Source organism: Magnolia sinica, chromosome 11 (genome assembly GCF_029962835.1).
Source record: "Magnolia sinica isolate HGM2019 chromosome 11, MsV1, whole genome shotgun sequence".
NCBI classification, from domain to species: Eukaryota; Viridiplantae; Streptophyta; class Magnoliopsida; order Magnoliales; family Magnoliaceae; genus Magnolia; species Magnolia sinica.
The window spans coordinates 19171718-19188494 of NC_080583.1; positions in this window are offsets into that span (position 1 = coordinate 19171718).

The following is a 16777-nucleotide window of genomic DNA, read 5'->3' on the forward strand; positions in this document are numbered from 1 at the left end:
AGATACAAAGCGAGGCTGGTAGCGAATGAGTATGCTCAAAGAGAAGGAATCGACTTCAGAGAGATATTGGCACCGCTGATTAAGTAAGTACCCATCAGATTCATGTTGGTGCTTGCAAGACCCGTATCCTATACTGTATCGTTTCGTAGGCTTCCGCGATCCTTCCGGTCAAATTCTGGTGACCCGCGATCTATTATCGGCATTTACGCGTGATCTTGAGTCGTATCCAGTATATTTGAGTTGGTTCGACTCGAAACTTGTACCGTCATGACCGCATTGTCGCCGCGGTTCCAATGTTGCGTCTCATGCACCAATGCAACACCTAGATCATAAGTTGTGGCCCGCGCATTATAATGGCTGTGGACCGCACATTACGGGACCTACCTACCCCTATGGCACCATTCCCTAGGTGGGTGATGTCATATCCTTACACAAGTAATAACAACTCCTCTTCTTAAGTCAACACCTCTCCTTACTTAGGCATTTATGATGGTCTTACATCATTATGACAAGCCATAACTTCTCCCTCTCTCTTTCCTTCTTTATTTTCTCATCTCCCCTAGCAACTAAGAAGCCATGGACGACCCAACCCATCTCCATGGCCAGCCCTCTTTCACCTTAGGTCCCCTTCAATCCAGCCATTAGAAGCCCATCTCCACCATTACTAAGGATCCTAGAAGGCTTGAGGACCCAAGGGATTAATGAAGGAGTAGATCTAGAGGTGGGTGCTTCTCTCTCTCTCTCTCTCTTTCATTTTTGTGTGATGTGCGGCCCACTTGGATGGACCCAACCTTGATGTATGTCTTATCCAAACCGTCCAAGTCATGTGGACCCTACCTTATGGATGATGAGAAAACACAATATCAGACACATCAGGAAGGCCACGTTCATGTGAGACCCACCTTGATGAAAACGTAGGCCACGTACATGTGGGACCCACCATGATGCTGTGTTTATCCATGCCATCTAGCGTCCCTAGACGCTGGACGTGAAGCAGGGTATGGCTAACATGGAGTGCGTGTACTAACATGGGTGTGTACTAACAAGCTAACAAAAAAAATAATAAAATAATATATATAACATCATTTGGTTTTTAGATTTTTGGGTGGTCCACTCATACAAGCCTCACATTAATGCATTAATTTAATCCACGCCGTCTATTCCATTCCGCAGCTTATTTTAGGCGTTGAGCCGAAAAATGAAGTGAATCCGATTTTCTAGCAGGCCATACCATAGAAAACAGTATTTTCTACCGTTGAAATCCACCCTGATATTTTTATACACCAAAATACATCGAATATTGGGCTTCATGGGTTTGTCTTGAGCCGCAGAGTGCAATGGCTAGGCTGGATTCACTTGATACGGGCCCCACATACGAAAAACTATGAAAATACATGTCTTTTCAAAAAAAAATATTATATGCAGTAAGACGCTGCTGCTACCAGAGGGGACGCAGGCAGCGCCTGCTGCGCTGCTGACGGACGAATAGGCAGGGACCCACGGTGCTAGTCGTGAGCCCCACCATGATGTGTTTTGATCATCAACACCGTGCATTTGTTGGGTCCCCTCTGACCAGTGGGCCACCCCAAAAATTAGCTATATACGACACTCAGGTGGTCCACGTCATAGGAAACAGCAGGACGGAACATCTGCCATTGCAACCCTTTTGGGTGTCCTAGAAGTTTTGGATCATCGTGAAATTTGTTTTCCCTCTTCATCTGGGTCTACGTGACCTTATCAACAGATTGGATGGCATAAAAATGTTATGGTGGGCCCTACGTGGGACCCACTATGGTGTATGTGTTTTACCCACACCATCCACACAATTGGACGGTGGGACACCACCTTAGTGTATGTGTTATAGCTGCACCCTCCATCCATACCGTCCACTGTGTGGAACGGTGTGACCCACCTAGTGTGTTTGTGTGTGTGTATTATAATATATATGGTGACCCACTATGGTTTATGTGTTTTACCCACACCGTCCACACAATTGGACGGTGGGACACCACCTTAGTGTATGTGTTATAGCCGCACCCTCCATCCACACTGTCCACTGTGTGGAATGGTGTGACCCACCTAGTGTGTGTGTGTGTGTGTGTGTATTATAATATATATGATGTGGTGGGCCCCACATGGTACCCACCTTGCATATATGCATTTTAACCAGGCCATCCATCCATCTCTGGAAAGTTGGACGCTGGATGCACTTTATGAAATATATATAGATATATAATATTATAATATAATGTAATATATATTATAATGTTATATTATGGTGGGCCCCATGTGGGACCCACCTAATGTAATAACAGACTTGGTGGTCTACTGTACACCAGCTATATAACTGTTGTGTGCAGCATGTGGGTTTGATCCACACCGCCTATCTGTGCGGCCCACCTAAATGATATATTGTATATCCTCACCGTCCAATCTTTGGACGGTGGGAAGAGGATCAGTTAGTCCACCTCACTCCCTTTATATAGCTGTTGTATTAGTTGGGTCTGCCTAAATTGTCCAGGCACACCTTGAATTGTGTGTTTTAGCCACGCCATCTGGTTCATTAGATGTGTGACCCACAATGATGTATATATTGTAATTTCACGTCGTCTAGCCACGTGGACATGAGACCACCTTGATGTGTATGAGGCCCATTGTTGAGGCCCACCTTGATGTGTATGACGCCCATTGTTGAGGCCCACCTTGATGTGTATAAGGCCCATTGTTGAGGCCCACCTTGATGTGTATGAGGCCCGTTGTTTAGGCCCACTTTGATATATATATATATATATATATATATATATATATATGAGGCCATGTTATGAGGCCCATTGTGATGTATAGGCCCATGGGTTATGGCCCATCGCAATGTATGTAAGGCCCAATTGGTGCGGCCTATTCGATATATATATGAGGCCCATGTGATTAGGCCATCTTGATGTATTTGTGGCCCGTCCATTGAGGCCCACCTGTTATATATTTGAGGCCCATGTGTAGGGCCCACCTATTGTGTATCTAAAGCCCATGGGTTGTGGCCCATAGTGATGTATATTAGGCCCATGCGATGTAGCCCATAGTGATGTGTGTTAGGCCCAGGTATGTGACCCACCTGTGAAGTATATCCGAGGCCTACTTGTGATGTATTTGAGGCTTAAGGGCAAGGCCTGATGTGATGTATGTGTGACTCATTAAGATTGTATGAGGCCCATGAGACGTGGCCTATTGTGATATATCCGAGGCCCATGGGCGTGGCCCATTGTGATACGTTTGAGGCCCTTGTAGGAAGCCCAACGCGATATATGAGAGGCCCATGAATGAGGCCCAATGTGATGTATGTGTGGCCGTTGTGTTGTGTATGAATCCCTTATGTAGGTCACTCCTTGGGAGCAATGCTGGTTAAATGTCCACATTGATGTGTAATGATGGTTAGATGTCCTCATTGTGACCTTCCCGTGGGCTTTATTAGGACCATTCTCTGAGTGGGTTAACCCAAATAAGTGGGCCCCATTCGCTATAGACGGATGGCTCCGTGCCATCAGATTTGATATAACCATGGCCATAGGCCGATCTTTATATTATGGTTGATCAGCTGTCCATCTATGGACCCCGCCTTGTTTATATGCGGATTGTCGGTGCCGATTATCGATGCTAATTATCGGTGCCGATTGTTGAGGCCAATTCCGATTGTCAAGGCCTATTGTGATGTATTCAAGGCCCATGGGATGTGGCCCATTGTAATATATTTTCAGCCCATATGATGAGGCCCGACTTGATGTATATTAGGCCTGTGTGAGCAGCCCACTACGATGTATATTAGACCCGTGAGATGCGACCCACTTGATGTATATGTGGCCCATGAGTGAGGCCCATCGTGATCTGTATTAAGCTCTTGAGTGAGGCCCATGGTGTTGTATATTTGGCCCTTGTAGGAGGCCATGAGTCTACTGTATGTTAGGCTCTATATAGGTCATTCCTTAGGGGCAATGTTGGTTAAATGTCCACCTTGTCGAGGTTGATTGTCAATGCTAGTTATCGATACTGATTATGAGTATATGATAGCATATCATCATGATACATGCCCATACGCATCATCTGCATGTTTATTATGAGACGTGGTTGACCATTATAAATATCATTAGGCAGATTGTTATGAGACTCCCTGATAGGCGGAGGTTATCTCACATGAGCACATGGTATGCGTAGGATTGATGCATGACTGGATTGTATGACTCATGCATCTTGCATTATGTGTTGTGATTCCGATATACCTTAGTGACATCAGGGCCGTAGCCTTCACAGGCAATCGTGGATGGCCAGATGGGATACCGAAAATGTTTGGTTCGAGCATCAGGCTGCCATTGATGGCCCTGGGTGAAAATCTCTAAAACCCTCTTGGTACTAGAGGACGCCCCAATGTCGAGACCGAGTGAATATATATGAGCGCCTAAGTGCCGGATACCAGGAGGCAGCATCTCCCACTGTGTCGTAGTCGGTTAGGAGGGGGTGTGACCTTACCCGCCTGAGAGAGTAGGCATAACTAGGTTAAGTTTGACCAGCTCGAGGAATGGGTCTACTATCGATGAGCTGGGGAGGTATTGGCAGACTACTGGTCAGGCAGATAATGAGTTCTCTTCCACTTACCCAGTTGTGCGCTTGATGGGGCAGCAGGTGGTGTGGAGTATACTAGACCCCGGTGATGATCTCAGAGAGGAACCGTACTGATATGTGGACTTATTGAGTAGGAGTTGCATACTCATTCATTTATTCATTCACTATCCACTCGAGCTATTGGTGTGTAACTATTTGTTATATGTACCTTCGTAATGACCAGAATTTCGGTTGGGGCGCGCAAATAACCTGATATCAGGAGTCTACCACATTGAGTCCAACTATCCAAATTTAGGTATGGGACTGGTTTTGATAGAAGTCCCTTATGATGGACCCCGTAGCTTGTGATACTACGTACTATCATCCTGACTTCACACTCTAGCATGGTCATTCCATTCGCACCGCATATTACATTACATCCACGGCATATGGCATTTTGGGTTGCTATGTTTCTGCACTTATATGGTCTAGACGAACTTAGCAGGATTTACATATTGCATTGCATCCTCGGCATCTGATATTTGACTCTCTATGACTTCTCATTTGCCTAGCTGATTTGTATTACATACTCTGATATTATATGACTCACAGACTTGTTAGTATTTCTACTTACTCTGATAATTTATGATCTTATTAGTATTTCCGTTTACTCTGATAATTCCTGATCTTGTCAGTATTTCTGCTTATTCTGATATTGTACGATTTATGGATTACTAGTATTTTCAGTATTGTATGATTATGTTGTATTGAATACTTGGTACTTACCTTACACACACTTTCACCACCCTCTATGCCTTCTATAAGCTTATGCACGATAGATGCGTGCAGGTGGCATTAGGTTATAGCAGCGTTGAGCTTGGAGCGTGCAACTTTCTTCTAGAGCTTTGATTTTGATATATGTATTTCCCTTTCAGCATTGTATTCAAATGATTATATTAGTGGATATGTGATGATGATGCTGCCTTTATGATTTGGGTATACTCGTGGCTATGCTTCTTATGAGACAAATGTACACTGAAAAATCCTCCTTGTAGGATTTCAGGATCAGAACCTGGCGTATGGATGTTGAGACCCGAAAATGGGGTACTACGGAGACTGTCAGCACCAGGTTTGGCAATCGGGATTCCTGTGAATCCGATTTCTGGGTTTGGGGCGTGACAGAAGTTGGTATTAGAGCATAACTTGGGAATACCTGAAGATAACATCACATATCCACTACTAGCTACCCTTCACTCTATGATTATTGAGAACTTAGAATGGCTAGAACCTCAAGTTCGAATAACTTAGAGATTTTCTGATATAGCTCCCAACCGCTGAGATTATGAGGACGCATAGTATTCCCGTTTCGATCTTTTCTGATCCGGGATCCGAAGATTAATATGGTTCACCATTCTATTAAGGAGGCATCTTATGAGTGCAAGGCTGAGAATAAAGAGCACTATCTTCATCCTTTTGTAGATTGATTATGCCTAGTATATGTTTATATCGATGCTTCCTCACCCCTTGCCTCGTCGAGTGTGATAGTAAATTTTGAGGACAATTTTTATTAGGTGGTGAGAGCTGTAAGACCCGTATCCTATATTGTATCATTCCGTAGGCTTCCGCGGTCCTTCCGGTCGAATTTCGACAACCCGCGATCTGTTATCGGTATTTGCACGCGATCTTGAGTCGTGTCCAGTATATCTGAGTCGGCTTAACTCGAAACTCGTACCATCATGACCGCATTATCGCCGTGGTTCCAATGCCGCGTCTCGTGCGGCAATGTGACACTTAGATCATAAGTTGTGGCCAGCGCATTATAATGGATGTGGACCGCACATTGCGGGACCACCTACCCCTATGGCACCATGCCCCAGGTGGGTGATGTCATGCCCTTACACAAGTAATAATGGCTCCTCTTCTTAAGTCAACACCTCCCCTTACCTAGGCATTTATGATGGCCTTACATCATTATAACAAGCCATAACTTCTCCCTCTCTCTTTCCTTCCTCATTTTCTCATCTCCCCTAGCAACTAAGAAGCCATGGACGTCCCAACCCATCTCTATGGCCAGCCTTCTTTCACCTTAAATCCCCTTCAATCCAGCCATTAGAAGCCTATCTCCACCATTAAAAAGGATCCTAGAAGGCTTGAGGACCCGAGGGATTGATGAAGGAGTAGATCTAGAGGTGGGTCTCTCTCGCTCTCTCTCTCTCTCTCTCTCTCTCTCTCTCTCTTTCAATTTTTGTGTGATGTGTGGCCCACTCGGATGGACCCCACCTTGATGTATGTCTTATCCAAACCGTCTAAGTCATGTGAACCCTACCTTATGGATGATGAGAAAACACAAATATCAGACCCATTAGGTGGGCCACGTTCATGTGGGACCCACCTTAATGAAAATGTGGGCCATGTACATGTGGGACCCACCATGATGCTGTGTTTATCCATGCTGTCCAGCGTCCCTGGACGCTGGATGTTAAGCAGGGTATGGCTAATATGGAGTGTGTGTACTAACATGGGTGTGTACTAACAAGATAGCAAAAAATAATAGTAAAATAATATATATATATATATATATAACGTCAGTTGGTTTTTATATTTTTGGGTGGGCCACTCATACAGGCCTCACCTTAATGCATTAATTTAATCCACACAGTCCATTCCATTCCCCAGCTTATTTTAGGCGTTGAGCCAAAAAATGAAGTGAATATGATTTTCTGGCAGGACATACCATAGAAAACAGTATTTTCTACTGTTGAAATCCACCCTGATATTTTTATACACCAAAATACATCGAATATTGGGCTTCATGGGTCTGTCTTGAGCTGTAGAGTGCATTGGCTGGGCTGGATTCACCTGATGCGGGCCCCACATACGAAAAACCGTGAAAATACATGTCTTTTCAAAAAAATTATTATATGCAGCAGGACGCTACTGCTGCCAGAGGGCGCACAGGCAGCGCCTGCTGCGCTGCTGATGGATGGACAAGTAAGGACCCACGGTCCCAGCCGTGGTCCCCACCATGATGTGTTTTGATCATCAACACTGTACATTTGTTGGGTCCCCTTTGACCAGTGGGCCACCCCAAAAATCAGCTATATACGACACTCAGGTGGCCCACGTCACAGGAAATAGCGGGAAGGAACATCTGCCATTGCAACCCTTTTGGGTGTCCTAGAAGTTTTGGATCATCGTGAAATTTGTTTTCCTTCTTCATCTGGGTCTACGTGACCTTATCAACAGATTGGATGGCATATAAATGTTATGGTGGGCCCTACATGGGACCCACTATGGTGTTTGTGTTTTACCCACACCGTCCACACAATTGGATGGTGGGACACCACCTTAGTGTATGTGTTATAGCCGCACCCTCCATCCACACTGTCCACTGTGTGGAACAGTGTGACCCACCTAGTGTGTGTGTGTGTGTGTGTGTGTATTAATATATATGATGTGGTGGGCCCCACATGGTACCCACCTTGCATATATGCATTTTAACCAGGCCATCCATCCATCTTTGGACAGTTGGACGCTGGATGCACTTTATGAAATATATATAGATATATAATATTATAATATAATGTAATATATATTATAATGTTATATTATGGTGGGCCCCACGTGGGACCCACCTAATGTAATAACAGACTTGCTGGTCTACTGTACACCAGCTATATAGCTGTTGTGTGCAGCATGTGGGTTTGATCCACACCGCCTATCTGTGCGGCCCACCTAAATGATGTATTGCATATCCTCACCGCCCAATCTTTGGACGGTGGGAAGAGGATCAGTTGGTGCACCTCACTCCCTTTATATAGTTGTTGTATTAGTTGGGCCTGCCTAAACTGTCCGAGCACACCATGAATTATGTGTTTTAGCCACGCCGTCTGGTTCATTAGATGTGCGACCCACAATGATGTATATATTGTAATTCCATGTTGTCCAGCCACGTGGACATGAGAGCACCTTGATGTGTATGAGGCCCGTTGTTGAGGCCCACCTTGATGTGTATAAGGCCCATTGTTGAGGCCCACCTTGATGTGTATGAGGCCCGTTGCTGAGGCCCACTTTGATATATATATATATATATATATATGAGGCCATGTTATGAGGCCCATTGTGATGTATGCAAGGCCCATGGGTTATGGCCCATTGCAATGTATGTAAGGCCCAATTGGTGCGGCCTATTCGATATATATATATATAAGGCCCATGTGATTAGGCCATCTTGATGTATTTGTGGCCCATCCATTGAGGCTCACCTGTTATATATATTTGAGGCCCATGTGTAGGGCCCACCTATTGTGTATCTAAAGCCCATGGGTTGTGGCCCATAGTGATGTATATTAGGCCCATGCGATGTAGCCCATAATGATGTGTATTAGGCCCAGGTATGTGGCCCACCTGTGAAGTATATCTGAGGCCCACTTGTGATGTATTCTAGGCCCAGGGGCAAGGCCTGATGTGATGTATGTGTGGCTCATTGAGATTGTATGAGGCCCATGGGACGTGGCCTATTATGATATATCTAAGGCCTATGGGCGTGGCCCATTGTGATTTGTTTGAGGCCCTTATAAGAAGCGCAACGCGATATGTGAGAGGCCCATGAATGAGGCCCAATGTGATGTATGTGTGGTCGTTGCGTTGTTTATGAATCCCTTATGTAGGCCACTCCTTTGGAGCAATGCTGGTTCGATGTCCACATTGATGTGCAATAATGGTTAGATGTCCTCATTGTGACCTTCTTGTAGGCTTTATTAGGCCCATTCGCACCATTCTCTAAGTGGGTTAACCCAAATAAGTGGGCCCCATTCGCCATTAATGGATGGCTCTGTGCCATTAGATTTGATATAACCACGGCCGTGGGCCGATTTTATATTATGGTTGATCAGCTGTCCATCTATGGACCTCGCCTTGTTTAAATGCTGATTGTCGGTGCCGATTATCGATGCTGATTATCGGTGCTAATTGTCGAGGCCGATTCCGATTGTCAAGGCCTATTGTGATGTATTCAAGGCCCATGGGACGTGGCCCATTGTGATAAATTTCTGGCCCATATGATGAGGCCCGACTTGATGTATATTAGGCCCGTGTGAGTGGCCCATTGCGATGTATATTAGACCCGTGAGATGCGACCCACTTGATGTATATGTGGCCCATGAGTAAGGCCCATCGTGATGTGTATTAAGCTCTTAAGTGAGGCCCATAGTGTTGTATATTTGGCCCTTGTGGGAGGCCATGCGTCCACTGTATGTTAGGTTCTATATGGGTCATTCCTTCGGGGCAATGTTGGTTAAATGTCTACCTTGTCGAGGTTGATTGTTGATGCTGGTTATTGATACCAATTATGAGTATGTAACAACATAGCATCATGATACATGCCCACACACATCATTTACATATTTGTTATGAGATGTGGTTGACCATTGCATATGTCATTGGGTAAGCTGTTATGAGACTCCCTGATAGGTGGAGGTTATCTCACATGAGCGCACAGTATGCACAGGATTGATGCATGACTGGATTGTATAACTCATGCATCTTACATTGTGTGTTGTGATTACTGTATGCCCTAGCGACATCAGGGCCGTAGCCTCCACAGGCATATCGTGGATGGCCAGATGGGACACCAAAAATGTTTGGTTCGAGCATCGGGCTGCCATAAATGGCCCTGGGTGAAAATTCCTAAACTCTCTTGGTACCAAAGGATGCCCCAATGTCGAGACCGAGTGAATATATATGAGCACCCGAGTGCCGGATACTAGGAGGCCCCGTCTCCTACTGTGTCATGGACGATTGGGTGGGGGTGTGGCCTTACCCATCCGAGGGAGTAAGCATAGCTAGGCTAAGTTTTACTAGCTTGAGGAATGGGTCCATTATCGACGAGCCGGTAGGTGTTGGCAGACTACTGGTCAGGCAGATAGTGAGGTCTCTTTCACTTACCCAGTTGTGCGCTTGATGGGGTGGAGGTGGTGTGGAGTGTACTAGACTCCGGTGATGATCCCAGAGAGGAACCGTACTGATATGTGGACTTATTACGTAGGAGTTACATACTCATACATTCATTCATTCACTATCCACTTAGGCTAGTGGTATGTAACTATTTGTTACATGTACCTTTGCAATGGCCAGGATTTCAGTTAGGGTGTGCGAGTAACCTGAGATCAAGAGTATACCACATTAAGACTAACTATCCAAATTTAGGTATGGGACTAGTTTGGATAGAAGTCCCTTGTGATGGACCCCATAACCAGCGATACTACATTCTATCATCCCGACTTCACACTCTAGCATGGTCATTCCTTCGTACCGCATATTGCATTACATCCGCGACATATGGCATTTTTTGCTATATTTTTGCACTTATATGGTCTAGACGAATTTAGCAAGATTTACACATTGCATTGAATCCTCGGCATCTGATATTTAACTCTCTATGACTTCTCATTTGCCTAGTTGATCTATATTGCGTACTCTGATATTGTATGACTCATGAACTTGTCAGTATTTCTACTTACTCTGATAATTTATGATCTTGTCAGTATTTCTATTTACTCTGATAATTTCTGATCTTGTCAGTATTTTTGCTTATTCCGATATTGTACGATTTATGGATTACCAGTATTTCCGGTATTGTATGATTATATTGTATTGAATACTTGCCACTTACCTTACACACACTTTCACCACCCTCTATGCTTTCTATAAGCTTATACACGATAGATGCGTGCAGGTGGCGTTAGGTTACAGCAGCGTTGAGCTTGGAGCGTGCAGCCATCTTTTGGAGCTTTGATTTCGATATATGTATTTCCCTTTCAGCATTGTATTCAAATGATTATATTAGTGAATATGTGATGATGATGTTGCCTTTATGATTTGGGTATACTTGTGGTTATGCTTCTTATGAGACAAATGTACGTTGAAAAATCTTCCTTGTATGATCCTAAGATCGGAACCTGGCGTATGGACGTTGGGAGCCGAGAATGGGGTACTACGGAGGCTGTCGGCAGCAGGTTCGGCAATTGGGATTCTTGTGAATCTAATTTCTGGGTTTGGGGCGTGACAACGCTAGTTGCCCAATATGATCTCGAGCTGGAACAAATGATGCCAAGACTGCATTCCTGCATGGGGAGTTGGAAGAGCAGATCTACATGAAATAACCAAAGGGCTACGAAGTTAAGAGATAAAAAATTTTACAGGTTACTGATGTCGTTATACGGCCTGAAATAGTCACCTAAGCAGTGGTAAAAAAATTTAATTCTTTCATGTTGAGTCAGAAATTTACTCAGATTGAATACGATCACTATGTCTATTACAAGACACTGAGTGATGGAAAGTTCATCATCCTAGTATTGTATGTTAATGATATGTTGATTGCCTATCATGATATGTTTGAAATCAACATACTGAAGACTCAGTTATCAGGGACATTTAAGATGAAAGATATAGGGGTTGCATAGAGGGTTCTTGTCATAAATATTCATAAGGACATGAAGAGTAGCAAGCTTCGGTTATCACAAGCATAATACCTTAAAAAGGTACTGATCAAGTATGGGATCGACCAAGAAAAGTCGGTAAGCGTTCCCCACATGTCTTACTTCAAGCTTTCCTCAGAGTAATGTCCTAAATCAAATAAGCAAAAACAAGTTATGTATCATGTGCTTTATTCGAATGCAGTTGGCTACTGAATGTACGTCATGGTCTATACGAGACTAGATATCTCATAGGCAGTCAGTGTTGTGAGTAGATACATGTCAAACCCCGGCAAACAACATTGAGAAGTGGTGAAATAGCTACTTTGATACATTCGAGGTATGAAAGACTACGTCTTAACTTTTAAGAAGACAGGGAAAAATTTGGTAGGGTATATGGATTCAAACTATGTAAGTAATGTGGACTTAAAAAAGTCAACTTCAAGTTACTCGTTTGTACTAGTGGGTGGAGAAATTAGTTGGATATTGAAGCTTCAGTCCGTGATGGCTCTTTTTACGACTAAAGCAGAATATATGGCATTGATGGAAGCATTTAAGGAACGTGTTTGGTTAAGAAGTATAATAAATCAGTTAGGGCTTCAGCAGAAAGTCATGCCAGTTAATTGTGACAATGAGAGCACTATCAATTTAGCTAAAATTCTATTTATCACTCATGTACTAAACACATTGATCTTCGTCACCATTTTATCCGACAGATGCTTGAGGAAGGAGGAGTAACACTAGAGAAGATTCACACCAGCGTGAATTTAGAAGACATGCTCACCAAGGTCGTTCCTAAAGAGAAGTTCAAGTTCAGTGCAACTTCTCTGGACTTGTCAATGGTGTAAAAGAAAGACGGAGTGTGCATGAGAAGTATTGATTGAAGTTATGATGTAATGTAGAGATAAGAGAAGATGTCAAGAAGCTACACATTTGGAGATTAAAGACATGGTGGAGATTGTTGTTAACAAATTCTTAAATCTGAAAAGCTCGACTAACCCAGAGAAAGTTCGACTCAAAGTCTAGCAACAATGTATCTTGGAATTTAGGACAGGTTCGACCAGTCGAAGGTGCCCCTTCGTCTAGCCCAAGCTCTGGCTCGACTAGTTGAAGGTTACATGGACTGCGCTTGGACTACGTAAATTTGAGGCGGTTTTCGGACTATTCCAAATCGATGTGAAAGTAGGGTTTCCTAAACTATAAATAGGGGTTCCTAGGGCCTTTCTAAAATAATATCAGGGCTTTCTAAAGTATTCCAAAGAGTTTCTAGAAGGGGTTCTAGAGTTTCAAATGGTGTAGAAAGGGTGAGATTCGAGGTTGTTCAAATCAGGTAAGTCTTTTCTCTTTGTAATATATGCTTTCACAGTGGATTTTTGTTGCTTTATGCTATGAGTTTTTCCTGAAAGGGTTTTCCACACTAAATCTTTGTACTCTCTTATGTTTGCTTGGTGCTCATGGATTACTATCCTAGATCCATCTCTGTGTGATTCCGCTACCCAATCCCCAACAAGCCCTTCCCCACATATGCTCCATTTTTCAACACAATCAAATTATCGAATTCAAATAGGAGTCTAAAGGCAAACTTAGCCAGTAGATTAGTTGGTATAAGATTCCTCCTAATATCCAGAACATGCAACACATCATTTGGAGTAAAGACTTTTCTAGAAGTTAGCTTAAGCCTTACCTTCCCTTTTCCTATAACCTTGGATGTGGAGGCATTTCCCATATATAATTCTTGATTATCCCCCACTATTTCGTAGGAATTAAACATGTCATGATTTCTTCAAACATTTCTGGTAGTATTAGAATCTACCCACCACTCAACATCCTCATTTACCATGTTAACTTTAAAGACAACAGCTACTAAATTCATGTCTTCTGTCATATTGACTTGTCATTTCTTTTCTTACATTTTATATTTGTATTTTCGGCAGTCTTTATTAAAGTGGTTGGGAATTTTACAAAAGAAGCGTGGACCTTTCTTGGATGTTTTCTTTTTGAACCCTTGTGTAACACCTCGAACATTTCAATACCTGAGTATTGAAAGCTCTCGAGTGTTACCATAAAAAAATAACCTAATATGCATGTGTACGATACCAATCTAACTATCATAACCTTACATCTAGTCCCCGACATGAATCTAACCATTAGGAATGATCTCCATTCATAGATTAAGCTATCTGACCATTGATTTTAAGACGAAACATCCATCACCTGATTTGACATATATACCTTCCCTTAAACGAATTGGCGAATAACTCCTTATCCATAATGATTTAGATGTAAGTTCTTTTATAAGAATTGTTTAGGAAGGTGCATGTAACTATGTAGAACCATTAGATTTCACAAAACTCTTAGATCAGCAATAATTACAAAATTGCCATTAAACTGGACCCCGAATTCTAGATCACAAGGTTCTCACGATCCGTTTAATGGAAAACCTTACACCATGCCAATTTATCATAAATTAACCATACATGCCAAATTCCAACCCTCGGATCAACAAGATCAACAGTTGAAATGAAAATTCACCTGAGGGTGGCTTACTTGAGCTTTGGACATGCCTGATCTCTGACTAGGGGCTCGTTTGGACCCTAATATGGGCCAACAAATTAAATGGACGAAGTAGATTTCTTAAAAAAACATCACTGTGGGCCCCACAATCAGCTCGGATGTGTATGTTCTGCAAACACTGGTGGTGCACTGAACTAAATATCGAGTCAAACTAAGTTTGACCTCATAAAATCCCGAAGGAAGGAAATCCTTCCCATCGTGCGTGAATAATGGACGACCCTCTGTGTTTGGGATAGTGGGCCACTACCTTGAACTCTCTTCCTGATCTAAACCGTCCATCAGCTTGGGGGACTTGATCTGATCAAAACCTGTTGGCCATGTGCATCTATGCACACACATGTGCCTATAGCAATAGTCGCCAGAAGTTGAGGTACCTTTTGCAACGTAAACAAACAATATTTGTTTGGAGACGTTGCGGTCCACCTTGATCGTCTAACTGGACGATCCAATCCGTTCATCTTGATGGCCACACAAAATCGACGAGGGACACGTAAGCCCCACACGTTGGTACACACATGTGCACACACGATCGCTAGAGAGATCGAGCATGTGCAATTGAACCTCCTAGAAAGATGGAAAATTTTCATCTTTCTTTTCTTCCACACAGGAGGCCACTCCTACATCCTAGCCATCCAAAATGGAGCAAAAACGCATCCGACCACACCCACGTTGAGATTAAGAGAGAAAGTTGCAAAAGGAGTGCAACACCCGCCGTTTTCCACGGATGCAAACCACTACAACCAGCAAAAGCCATAGCCTGAGAAACTATCGAACGCGGGTCATGATCTAGTGGGCCAATCAACCTTGAGCAAGCAATCCAGATCGGACTAGTCACAGAGGAAGGGAAGGAAATTCCAAAAGGAGATCACCGGCTATAAACATCAAAAGACACAATTCCGTAAGAAAGCCGGGAACGGCATAAGTTGCATACGTTTTCTTGTTGTGCAAATGAGTTTGCGTAAAGGAGTTCCGCAGAAGTGTCTGGAGACCCTTTCGTCTATAAAAACTACCATCCGACGATGGGAGCAGGGAGTGCAACAAGAAACGAGAGAGAGAGAGAGAGAGAGAGAGAGAGAGAGAGAGAGAGACGACCAGCCCTTACTGGACATATCAGCAATAAAAGAAAGAGAAAGAAAGAAAGAAGGAAAGAGAAAGAGAAAGAGGAAGAAAGAGGAAGAGAAAGAAAAAGAAAAGAAAAGGAAAAGAAAAGAAAGAGGAAGAAAAGAAAAGAAAAGAAAAGAAAGGAAGAGAAAAGAAGGAGAGAAGAAGGTTGGATGTTGGAGTTCAACTCAGCTTGTCGGGATTATTCCGATTAGCCATTAGCGCCGAAGAAGAAGAATCAGCCACGTGCGACACCATAAAGTTGCTACCCCGGATATAAATCAGGTCCAAGTCCCCATCTATTCCTTCTTTCTTCTTCTTTTTCAAAAGAACACCACCATGTCTAATCGAGTCGACTCGGTTTATCAATAAGGATTCTTAAAACTCACTAGAATTAGGTTAAGTCTGACATATACTCTAACCAAATTCAACTAGGTGAATTAGATAAGAGTTGAAGTACATCTCAGCATTTAACCTTAGGAGTGGACGATCAGATAGCCCAAGGTGAGGGTTTTTATCTTTTAAGCTCACTTTGATTTAAATTGATATGAATTATCCTGCATTTTTCATGTTTCCATATTATTGTGAATTATCCTCTCAATTAATTGATTTACCACCATCATTTACTTATAGTTTAGGAACTATATTATTATGTGCAATCTTCATGAATTGATGTGAGGCGATGGATATAAACCATGCCCTTGCCTCTATCAATTTATTGAGTTAGCCCTTACTACTCTTCTCTTTATTGAGTTGGCCTTGCCACTCTTCTTTTTTATTGAGTCAGCCCTTGCCACTCTCCTTTTTGTTGAGTTAGCCATTACTACTCTCCTTTTTATTAAGTTAAAAATTGCCACTTATCTCTTTATTGAGTTGACCATTGTCACTCTTCTCTTTATTATATTAGCCTTGTGCTATTTATCTTTAAGGCTTGGGCACGTGTCTAGTTATTTCAAAACACTCATAATTTAATTAATTTCTCTATAAGTGCAAGCGATGTGTTAAGAGGTATCACAACCAATGATTAAAATATTTTATTA